This window comes from Peromyscus maniculatus, chromosome 6 (assembly GCF_049852395.1).
Source record: "Peromyscus maniculatus bairdii isolate BWxNUB_F1_BW_parent chromosome 6, HU_Pman_BW_mat_3.1, whole genome shotgun sequence".
Lineage (NCBI taxonomy): Eukaryota > Metazoa > Chordata > Mammalia > Rodentia > Cricetidae > Peromyscus > Peromyscus maniculatus.
The window spans coordinates 71793991-71806917 of NC_134857.1; the positions used below are offsets into that span (position 1 = coordinate 71793991).

General features: G+C 39.6%; 1 pseudogene across 1 annotated transcript; it reads left to right on the forward strand.

The window, feature by feature from the left end:
* Positions 1-527: 527 nt before the first annotated feature.
* Positions 528-7530, forward strand: LOC102911474 (PEST proteolytic signal-containing nuclear protein pseudogene; annotated as a pseudogene). The gene has a single exon (XR_013052193.1). The product of XR_013052193.1 is annotated as a PEST proteolytic signal-containing nuclear protein pseudogene (transcript).
* Positions 7531-12927: the final 5397 nt, after the last annotated feature.

Genomic DNA, 12927 nt, shown 5'->3' on the forward strand with positions numbered 1-12927 from the left:
GGTCAGAAGCTATATCTAAAAAGTCTCACCAATGTGACCTCCTAAGCATGAGTTGAACAAGGACGGCAGCAGTGGACATGTTCACATGGATGGAGTAAAGCCCACCAGGCCTTAATGCTAAACAACGAATTACAGGTAACTAAGGAGTGTGGAGAGTAAGTAGAACAAATAGTCTTCCCCAGGAAAGAGCATACCAATGGGTTATTCAATATCAGACAGCAAGAAGCTGAGAGGACAGGAAGCAAAGGAGAGGGCGAGAGGGAGGGAGAGACGGAGGGAGAGGGAGAGAACAGTGCTTCAAACAAGTGATGTATAATCATGCAGCACTCAGGTAAATCGCCCACATACCATGTATTTATGGTACCGGAATGAACCATGCACATACAAACTGAACAGACCTTGTCCTAGTCCTTAGAACATAAAGCAGGCATGGACATCGACAAATAATAAGAGCATATGTATAGTCACAACGATTTTAGAAAAATCCAAAAAGCTATGAAACTTTCAATTCAAAGACACAACATTCACTCCAAAGAGGATAAGATGTAATTTATTGTGCAGTCAAATATTAGTGACTATGGCCTAGGAACACAGATTCAGGTCACCTCAAATTCATGTCCCAGTGAGGAAACAGTTTCATGAAATTTGTATGGCAACAGACAAAGGAGCATCATCAATCAAGGCATGTGGAAATATCACACAGGTAGGCTACAGCAAAGCAAGGAAAACTGTGCTGTGGCCTCAGATGCTGCCAGGAAACATTGGGCGGTTGAAGCTAGTGGTCTGTTAATACATTCCAGAAGGTTTCACCGGTTAGTCATAGGATATTAGGTCAAGCACAGAGGTGGGAAAGGAATGGTTATTAAGAGAATTAAAGATGGCCCAGTGTAAATTATAATCAGGCCCTGGATTTACACCATTCCAACCTCTCCACAGTCATTGGCCTCATCAGCTAGTTGGCCTTGCAGGAGACTCAGCGGCAGGTGTAATTCTCCCCTAGAAACTTCCATTTTTAATAATACTATGCAAAGGTGTTAAATGACCAGTGCCTTAGAATTTTAAATTAAAAAATCTCTAGTGGGTATTTTCTTAATAAAGAAGGGATGAAGAAACAAAGTGGTGAAAGGTACTTAGCATCACATTTGAGTTGATTAAGATTCAGAATCGCAGATCTGCCCACAGATCCACTTCGGCCACTTGTCCCCCAGCTGTTGGCAACGTTTTGATAGTCTGTGGAGCCACTGAGAGGTGGGGGTTGGCTGCTGGATGAAGCTTGATGTTGGAACATGGTCCATGAATGAAGCTGTATGAGGAGATTTCTGAATACTTGTAGGAAAATTTCAAGGAAGCAAGACAAGAGTCTTGTAACCTCTGTTCCTTCACAACATGGGTTTGTTCTTGGAATGTGATTTCATGTCCCTCCTACGTGTAGTAAATAGGAATGGGTTTTGCTTTGGATTACCCATCATCTACTATTATTATTTAGATGATGTATGCAAGCACAGGTTGTCCTTGTGACTGTATTTGGCTGAAACTAATGCAACCTTGCCCTCATGATTGTATAAGCCTAAACTCATGTGACCTTGCCCTTATGATTGTATACAACATGAGCTCAAGTGAACTTGCCTCACATGACCTTGCTTGACCCTCAGAATATAAATTGTTCAATGCCCTGAATAAAGTTGGCTATTACAAGAGACTTTAGTCCACTTAATTTTTATGCTCCACTCTCCCAGGTTAAGGCCACCAAATAGAGGGGGAAACACTCACTAGGGGCTGGGATTTGAATGTTATGCCTACCCCTTGCTCCAGGCTATGTTCTATGCTCCCCAGGCCACTACCATGTGACAGTTCCTGCTTCATGTACCCACCACCTCAGACTGGACTCTCTACTATGTATTTCCAGATATAATGGAGTGAAACTATGAAATCATAAGCAAAAATAGATATTTCCTTCTTTAAATTGTGTGTCAGGCATTTTGGGCACAGTGACACTGAAATAATACACTAGGTATCATAGTGGAGTTATAAGGAATATTAGATAAAAACCCAGATTAGCACAAAAACTAGGCTGCACAGTAGACAGGGAAAGAACTCTTTAGCGGAACCATGAAGTGTGTGGTCCAACCTCACCTACAGAAAGTCAGGTACCTGTGGGGCGTTTACCCACCACCCCCACAGCTTCCCAGAGTTTTCTTGAGTGCGAGCAGCAGGAAATATTAGATAGAAGGATTTATAGCGGAGAATCTTGCGGAGATAAACAGATAGAAAATAAAGGATAGCCTCGAGAGGGCCTGGAACCTATTCCAATGGGCCCGGACTGTCTCTGGTCCAGGGTTTTTATAGAGATGCCAAGGGGTGGAGCAAAAGACCTCCTCCCCCAGCACAGCCAAGTGCAGACCATCTCAGACACCTGCACTCAGGCCCGTGGTCCTGATCATCCTCTATTTGGACCTGCTGGGTAAAGCCACGAGGAACCCCAGAACGGGCTCCCACAGGTACCATGCTGTGCTCAAGGTAAGGAGACATCTGTCAGTACTGAAGGGGAAAGAAGTGCTTTAGGAGACAAGCTTCTGTGTGGACTAAGGTCAAAACTAGGATCTGTGAACAGGCAGATCAGAGGACAGGTGGACATAGCTGTACAGTCAAGTTCTTGGAGGTGTAACTGTTTCCCATTTATGTTTAGTTAAATCTTGTGACGGGAATGGGATGTGGAGGAAAAGTATATCTTATACTTCATAACTTACTATGTCACATGAGAGATTAATGAGGTTCCCAGTATTATAAGATGCTAGCATAAAGCCCAAGTCTTGGAAAGAGGTATGATATAGATAGCCCATTGATGGCTGTGTATGCCACTGACTGTATCTGCACTTTGACAGTGTGAGTTTCTGTATTAATCAAAGTAATATAGTTTATAAATGAGATTTTAATCAAACATCTCAAAACACAACTTGAACCTTTTGTCTCCTGTTTCCACTAGCAAATATGGTTATGCACATGATTAAATATTTGTGAGTAACATTATCATGACTTTACAGTTTACAAATAGTTAATTCATATTTCTAGGTAATCCTCACAGAATATACATTCCAAGACATGCATGTGGACATATGTTGGCATCAAACTCCTCTGAGTATGACCTTTGGTCGGATTTTTCCAATGGGGCTTAGTTATGGGGAAGTAGCCTGGATGTCATTATCTTGGTCCAGGAGGGACCAGTTCCTGGTTCCCAGAATGAGGTGGAGGAGAAGTCATCTGGTTCAGGCCTCATTCTTGAGAAAGGGAAATACCTGACCCACTTGATAGGGTGGGTAAGAAAAATGGCTGACCCCATGTTCTGAATATTAGCTATTAATGGGGCTGAGAGCATTTCATAAATATATTGTCTTGTCAAGGCTGTCCTAGGTCATATATTCATCCTAACTGTCTATATTCTTCATTGTTATTGTTTCATCTTCTGAAATTGTAGGAAATACTGCTGAAATAACCAAGGGAGCAAACTCACCCTAAATCGATTGTTTCACATAAACCTTCCAATTGCCTCCTCTATGAGACACTAACCAACAAAGTCATGAATTTAGATCCCCCATCTCCAAGTCTTTCTTAGAAGTCTAATCTATAATCAGTATTCTCAAACTAAACATAAATAACAAACAGTATTAGTATACAAAGAAATAGCAAAAATTAAAAAATAAACACCAATAGGAAAAAAATATCACCTGGTTTATAAAGACACAAACTGCTCTATCTCACACACATTCAACAGCATGCATACTCCCACACAAAGGCAGATGTTCAACTTTACTAATAGTCAAATAAGTACAAGGAGAATAATAAAATATCCTGTTTTTGGAAGCATGCTGTCAAATTCCTTTATGTATTTCAAAATAACATTGATTTAGAATAACACCCTGTTCACTTGAGATGTGTGAGAATTAGTAATAATATATGTTGGTATTGGGGGTGGCAGTACAAAATGGTATAATTGTTCTAGAAAGTACTATGTGCCAAGTGATATGCAGTAAACATATATAAAGCATGCACATTTCCTTTTATGTGATAGTCGAGCTTCTAGGCATTTAAATAAGACAAAGTTTTGATATAGATATAAATACATAAGAATATTTTTACAGAATATTCGTAGATAAAATGAGAGCTCAGCAAGATCATAAAATGAATGTAAATATGTGGGGCCTAGAAGACGGCATAGTGAGTAAAATCACTTGTGCAAGCCTGAAAACCTGAGTTGGTCCCCAGAACCCAGGCTAGAAGGAAAGAAGAAACTCCTAAAAGTTTTCTGACCTCCACATGTATGCAGTGGTATGTGTTCTCCTTCACACACATACATACGACGTAATAAATGAGTGTTCTAAAAGGATCAACATATAACATGCACATTACTCTCAATGACAGCAGCAATGCTATAGAAAAACTTACTGGATAGAAGAACCATCCAGGGATAGCAAGGAAATTTTGACTCAATAATGATGAGATATGTATTTAAGGAGAATGAGTTTAACGCCATGCATCAACTGTCTCTGTTTACTGAAGAAACCTGAAAGTCATCACATAAACACACATACACACACACACACACACACACACACACGCACGCACGCACGCACGCACGCATGTACGCGCGCGCGCGCGCACACACACACACACACACACGGATTCAGATTATTTTCCCAGTCTCTCTTATTTCCTTCTTACTCCTGCCAACCTCCCCCTCCTCCCTACAAATCTCTTCTCCACATTTATGTCTTTTGTTTTTGCATTATGAGATGAGACACACCTCTGGGTGTGTATATGAGGGTGTTTCCCTAAAGGTTTAACTGAGGAGAGAAGACTTACCCTGAATGTGGGCAATGCCATCCTGTGGACCAGGGTTCTGTAACAGGAAAAACTGAACCCAAGATGACACAGTTTCTCATTTCCCTCCTCAATGTTGCTTCATTAGCACCACTAGGCTTCTAGGTTTGAACAAAGACGCATACATGCCTTTAGGGGTTTTATGTGTGTTGTTCCATCTTGTTCTCAGAGGGAGTCTCTGAGAACATATATTTATATATATATATAATTTGTGCGTTTGTTTCAATGTGACATATTCATTAGATATAAATTATGGGAGCATGCATTCCCAAAGTCTTCCTTTTAGGATAGCTTGAGAAAATGTCTCTAGATGCTATGTCTGTAGCTTTGGAGCCAGACATCCTCAAATACTGTTCTGGCTCTAGTACGGCGTATCTAAGTTAGTGCAGATTCCTTAACTTTTCTCACTTGGGTTTTTCAACTACAAAATACAGATTTGAGGTCTTTGCCCGGGCTGCAGCGGGAGGCCGCGGCGGGGAAGATGGCAGACGGGAAGGCCGGAGAGGAGAAGCCAGAGAAGCCGCAGCGAGCCGGAGCCGCCGGAGGACCTGAAGAAGAAGCAGAAAAACCTGTGAAAACTAAGACTGTTTCTTCCAGTAATGGAGGGGAAAGTTCCAGTCGCAGCGCTGAAAAGCGATCAGCTGACGAAGAAGCTGCAGACCTCCCAACAAAGCTTACAAAGATCTCCAAGTTTGGATTTGCCATAGGTAGTCAGACGGCAAAGAAAGCATCGGCCTTATCTATCAAACTTGGATCAAATAAGCCTAAGCAAACGGTTCCAAGTCTTGCTCCAAAAACCCTTTCAGTAGCAGCAGCTTTCAATGAAGATGAAGATAGTGAACCAGAAGAAATGCCTCCAGAAGCAAAGATGAGGATGAAGAATATCGGAAGGGACACACCAACATCGGCTGGACCAAACTCCTTTAATAAAGGAAAGCATGGCTTTTCTGATAATCAGAAGCTGTGAGAGCGAAATATAAAATCTCATCTTGTAAATGTACATGACCAAGACAATTAAATGAAGTGTTTTGAGATTGGGGTGTGGGTGGGTGCAGTTAGAAGGAACAGTCTCCTTTTGTAAAGAATGGTGTAAGACTAGCTTTGGAGCCGGTTTTTCTTTCCTTTCTTTTTTTTTTTTTTTAAGATTGAGTGGTACACTAATAAATGAGAGTTTGAAATTAGAGGTAATTTATGTTTTATATACAGATTTCAAGACATTTGCTAATTTTGTAGTTTCATGTGATTAGTTTCCAAAGGTTACAGATAATAAAGAAATCAGAAGTGGTACCTTTCTAAGAATTGCATATTTTTTTAGACACAACTATTAGCATATTAAGAGGGAAGCCAAAAGTTATTGTCTACTTAAACTGAGCAGTTCCTCTCCTGACTCCACTCCCTCATTACCTGGACTGTCTGGCTCCCAGGAGCAGCCTCGTAGATAGCATTGGATTGAGAAGACGATGTTACTGGACTGAAGTAAATTTAGATAAAATTAAAATAAACCTTTTCCTATGGGCATTTCATTGTTCTGAGTTATCATATACTAATATTGCATTGCTATCAGTGGGTACGGATGCTTTGAAAAATATTTTTTGTCAAAAATTCTTATGTGAAGTATTAAAAATAGCCCTCTTGACTTTAATGGAGGTTGTCTCCGTTCAGGAGTCTTCAAAGAACACTATTTGCTACCAAAGTAAATCAGTATTTTGAATGTGCTTCTCTTGGTTTTTATTCTAGTTCCTATACGCATTTCCACCAGAACTTGAGGCGAATCGTAAGGAAGCCGTTTCTTTTAAAGTAAAAACCCCACCAAAAACATCAGTGTACATACTGCTTTAAGTATTTAAAAGGTTAAATACCAAAAAAGGAAAAAGAAAAAGTTATAACATTGTATGAAGACAGATAAGGCAATGCACTTTCTGTGACTTTTGAAGCATTTGAGTTACTAACTTATTAGATCCAATTTGAATTGAACTCACAAGATTGATTTGTACAACTCCATGGCTCATTTTAAGTATACACTTGCTGACCAGTGATTTCAAAAGCACACTTTAATGACTGAAAGAGGACAGAAAATGCTTCTTCAGACACATTTTCATTAGGAAGTCTCTCACCACATTTACTCTTAGATTTGTGTATTGCAGGGTGTTTGTTTTGTATTTTTGTATTGTATATGGACTTTTTAATGTGACAGTTAATGCATCTTTAATAGTCACAGGCAAAAGAAATGGTAAGATTTCCTTGAAAATTACAATGTTAAATTGGGAGGCAGCTTCAGTGAGTTTCATTGGTGGTAATTATTCACTAGGCATTTTTTAATGTAATAACTTCCAAGAAGCAGCCTGCGGATATTCCTAACACTTTGTTCACTACATTTAAGTTTACTTAATAAGCCCCAAGGAAAACAATGGAAATGTACATAGCACTGTTAGTTCTTACATGATTTAAGTATATCAAGATATATAAATTCAACTTTTATGTAGGCAAACTGTTCATTTGTCCATTTTACTGTTTGTTGAAATAACATCTCTCCGACATATTCTTTACTTGACTCAAATGGCATATTAACCTGAGGTCAAGATGAGGAGAGAGAGACGACTGAGCTGAATGTCTTTACTAAAATTACAATAAATTTTGTCAAACTTGAAAAAAAAATACAGATTTGAATGATCTTCTTTTCGTGAATTTTCAAAGAGTATTAAAAAAGATAGTTTAACTAACTGATCAAACTGTTCCATGCAAATATTTTCATACTAAAAGATATCATCACCATAACCATTATACTTTGTCAGTCTGTAGGAGCATGCAGACTTTACTGACATATGGATAATCTACTTTCCTATAGCATTGTGGAGTTACAATTTCTTTTCCACATTGCTTAGGCTACCAGCATAATGCCCCCAGCTGGCTGAAACGTGTAACTGAACACATTACCCCAAAAAGATCTGTCTCAGTGCTATCTGGCTGTCACCCTTTTCCTCCCTAGGTTGTTACAAAAATAACACGAGGGAATGAACATCATACTGATGTCTCCCTCACCGGAATGAGGCTACTCAGGAGCAGAGCTCATCTGCTGGAGCCCACATGGTCAAGATTTTTGCTGGATATGATGTCCAATAGAGGTCTTTCCATCAACTTGATTTACATCTGGATTTTAAATTGTCAGTACATTTGGAATCTGATAAACATTGATCTTCTTGTCTTGGCTCAACAATGTAAAGGACTTGAGTTTAAGTCAATATAACAAAACAATGAACAAAATTATACCTTTCCATATATATATATATCTGGAAACATGTTTCTAACACACACACACTGTGTGTGTGTGTGTGTGTGTGTGTGTGTGTGTGTGTGTGTGTGTGTGTGTGTGTGTGTTAGAAATTCTACCATAGTAATTAGTAATACAGTAGATGAAAAAAAAATAGTGCTGGAGAACACACATTTGTACATATAGATGAGGATAATAACACCAGTAGGCAACATGTGGAGTAGACTAGTCCTCACTATGTGTAAGAAAGGGTGAATGAGGGGTCACTATACACACCCCCAGATGACTGGCTATTTGACCCACATTCCTGATCCAGGCTTCTGACAGCCTGATTATTATGGAACATCTGTTACAACCACTGACATGTAGGGGTGATGATGGTCAAGAGAGTCTAAAGAAGATTGGCAAGGAAGATTTTATTATTTTGTAATACAGAAAATGAGTGACCCTGCTGGTGGTGGGTCACATGATTTCAGCATCTCTGGTCCAAGGGCAGGAGGAGGAGAGAACAACCAGTCTTCAACATGTAGCTTCCTTCTCCACTGCTTGTTTGAAGTCCTCCTGGCAAAGGTCAACAGCAGCCCCCGGACTGCTGGCTACCACCACAGCTGCTGCCACCACTGCTGCCACAGCATCCACTGCTGCCACCACTGCTTCCACAGCATCCACTGCTGCCACCACTGCTGCCACAGCAGCCGCTGCTGCCACCACTGCTGCAACATCCAGAGCTGTGACGATGGCGACGGAGAGATCTGCGGGGCTTGTGGTGGCTCAGGCAGCAGCCACCACCCCCAGAGCTGCAGCAGCCCCCAGAACTGGAGCCACAGCCTCCCCCAGAGCTGGAGCCACAGCAGCCCCCAGAACCCAGGCTACAGCAGGAAGACACAGGGGGGCACTTGGGAGGACACTTAGGGGGGCACTTAGGGGGGCACTTTGGAGTCTGGCATTTGGGAGGGCACTTGGGGGCACACTTGGGAGGGGGCTGGCACTGTTGCTGGCTCTGCTGGCAGGACATCTTGGCTGGTGAGTGCTCAGGAGCTGTGAGAGAGTCACACACATGTCAGACCCAGGACCCTGGGGCAGCCTATCCACCTCTAAATACCACTGTTATTTATAGGAACTCCATATTCAATAGTTTTATTTCTAACAAATCCCAAGGACCTTGCAGTACTGGCCTGCAGCATTAAATTGTCTTACAATTTTTGACAGGAGAAAAGAGGTCCTTATTCTCTTAAAAACTCATTTTCCTATAATGACCCATTTTTACAGTCTGAAGGCATATTCAGAATAATTTCCTCCTCCACTTACATTTCTCTGATTGATGTCTTTTACAGTGCCATTGGGCTTGATCTACTACTAGTGTATGTCATATGGAGATTGTTATGCGATTTCCATTGATTGCCTAAGCTTCTCAAACTGATGATAATGATGCCAGAGAAGAAAATGGTGATTATTTATCAGTGATCTTACTTCCTTTAGTAAAAGACCTAACTTATCCATTCCCGCAGACATGAACCAGGTCTGGTCCCTCCTTTCAAGAATGTCTGAACTCATCTCAGACCTCATGTTGACTGGTTGACATGACAAGTTTTGTGCTGTTGTGTCTTAAAAGTTCTGAGCAACCTGTGATCAAATTCCAGATCCACAGCTCTGGGTGTTTTCCAAGCCCAATGATCCTTGGGGCCCTCTGATAGTCTTTCTTTGCAGGCTATCTCAGGGCTGTGTTAGAAGAGGGCAGCTCCCCCTCCTGAAGTCTATCAAAGTCCATGGCTCTGTATTTCAGGTTCCCATCCTGATGGACCATTCCCCTGGATGGCATATTATCCTCTCAAGATTCAGAAGTCAAAGCAACCCACTTGCTTCTAATAATCCCACAAGTTTTAGAGTCCCTTACTCCAGCACCTCTACCCAAACTTCATTTTTCTCCTGATCTCTTTCCTCTACCAGCATGACTCTGGGCTCTACTGCCTTCCCCAGCCCACTCCCACTCCCCAGCTCTCCCTTAGCTTGCCTGCGGTATAGGCCATGCTCTAGGTCTCCCAATGGACACTTACCAAGAAGACAGGTAGCACAAGATCTGTAGGCACCTCAGGAGGCAAGTGAATGGAGGTGCTCTGTCCCTCAGCCCTTTTATTCTGATCTTGGGCTCTGCCCTAGCCTGTGAGGCAGTGGTTGGGCATGGGATGCCCTGCCCCCTGACACCATGTGGTCCTGTGACTGGTGATGCTCAGATAGATGTTCCTCATCAGATTTCTTCAGTGGGACTCATGGATGTTGCATCCATCTTAGAATATGATTTAGACAGGAGATGAGGAAGTAGATTCCTGTCAACCTTAACCTTGCATACCTGAAAGATCCATAAGAGTACCTCATTGCTCTTTCTGAAATGATGAACACTCCAAGTTCCAGGGTTAAGCTACAGAACCCTGCAGTTTTGTATCTGTCTTCTTCCGACCTGCCCATTAGATATATTTTACATGGAGCATAGTCTCTTCTCTCTTTGTCCCCCACTTACCACTGTCATTAATCCCATTTGTTCCTATAGAGTTTCACTTTGAATTTCATGTCATGTGTACATATACAACTTTATGTGTCTATATAAAATTTAGGAAGGAAAATATGAGGGAATATACATATTTGTCTTTCTATAACTGACTTAATTAATATAACAGAACCATCTTAAGTTATTATACTTTTCTGGAAATGACATAACTTGCTTCTTCATTGTGAAAAAATTCCAATGTGTACCCATTCCTTAACCCATTCCAGTGTGTACCCATTTTCTTAACCCATTCCTCTATTGTTACCTATATAGGTTGGTTCTGTGATTATCTATGGAGAAGACCCTATGACAGTGATGTACAGCATGTATGTGCTATGTTGACTTAGAGTTCTTTGAGTAAATGCCCAGAAGTATAGCTGGTTATAATAGGTTCATTTTTCATAACTACTTGCATTATCCCTGGCGTAAGATAGAATCTCAGTGTATTTGGATTTCATTTTTCCTATGACTATCAAATGCGAATTTTTTCAAATGTTTAGCAGCCATTTATATTTCATTTTCCTGGAAATGTGTATGAATTTCATTAGCCCATTTATTGATTGAGTAGTTTTAGTTTAACTTTTTGAGTTCTTTTTACATTATAGGTGTGAATCATTTGTCAGATATATAGTTAGCAAAGATTCTGACCCATTTTGTGGACTGTCTTTTCATTCAGCTGTTTCTTTTTCTGTATAGAATCTTTTTAATTTCATAAGGTCTAACTTGTCCAATAATAGTTTTATTTCTTGAGCAAATGAGTTCCATTCAGAAAGTCCTTGCCTATGGCAATATTTTGAAGTATTTTCCCTACCTTTCCAGGTCTTACTTTAAGGACTCTGATCACTCAGAGATGATTTTTATGCAGGGTGGGAGACAGGTGTCTAGTTAATCTTCATATGCAATGATATGATTTTCTCAGAAGAGATGGACTTTTCTCCAGTGCGCATTTTTGCATCTTTCTAAAAATCAACTGATTATGGTCTCATGGCTTTGTATCTGGCCCTCTGTTCTATTCCACTAATCTACCTGTCTTCATTTTTGCCAGTACAACTGATGTTTTTGTTACTATGACCCTGTAGTGTAACTTGAAATACCACCATACTTGATAATTCCATCATTGTTCTTTGTGCTATAATTATTTTGGACTATCTGTGGTCTTTTATATTTGAAATTTAATTTTAAGATGCTGTTTTAATTTTTATGAAGGATGATATTGAAATTTTGATGGCGAGTATATTGAATTTACCAATTGCTTTCAGCAAATGGTTTTTACAATATTAATTCTTCTATCCATGAGATGAAAAAATGTTCCATCTTTCAGTGTATTCTTCAGTTTCTTTATTCAATTTCCTAAAAGTTTCCATTGTGGAGATCTTCACTTCCTTGATTATATGTATCCCAAGATAGGTTTTAAGGAGCAGTGAATGGTATTATTTCTTTGGTTTCTTTCTCAGTTACGCTTGCTATTGATATATATGAAAGCTACTGATTTATTAATGGTAATTTTATAACTGGCCACATTTCATAAAGTATTTATCAATTCTAAGAGGTTTCTGGTGGAATTTTTAGGATCTCTTATGTATAATAAAGTTCTCATCTGCAAAAAAAAGATGCTTTGACTTATTTTTAAAAATTGTATCCCTTCTCTTTCTTTCTCTTATTGTTGTAGCTAAGAGTTCAAGCACTAAGCACTATATCAAGTAAGAGAAAACTAAGTGAATACTGTTAAGTGTTTGTGTTTAGTATTAATGCTTTGAGGTTTTCTCCATTTAGTATAATTTTGGGTACAGCTTTGTCATATATGTCCTTTATTATGTTAAGATAATTTTTTTCCATTCCTAGGCTCTTCAGGCCTTTTGTAGTGAATGAATGTTGGATTCTTAAAAGCTTTTTCTGTGCCTATTGAGATGATCAGGTGATTTTTATCCTTGAGTCCATTCATATGGTAAATTAAATTTATTGGTATATATACATATATGTCTACATACATATATACCAATTATATATCTATATCTCTTTATCTATAGATATATAGATAGGGAGGGAGATAGGTAGGTATGTAGATAGATAGATAGGTAGGTAGATAGATAGATAGATAGATAGATAGATAGATAGATAGATAGATAGATAGATAGATGGAGAGAGAGAACTGTACAAAATAAATGCTTAGTTTCCTGGCTGCATAGTAGGTGTCTTTCCATATACTTTCTTTAATTTGTGTAGTTAGTGTTTTACTTCTAAT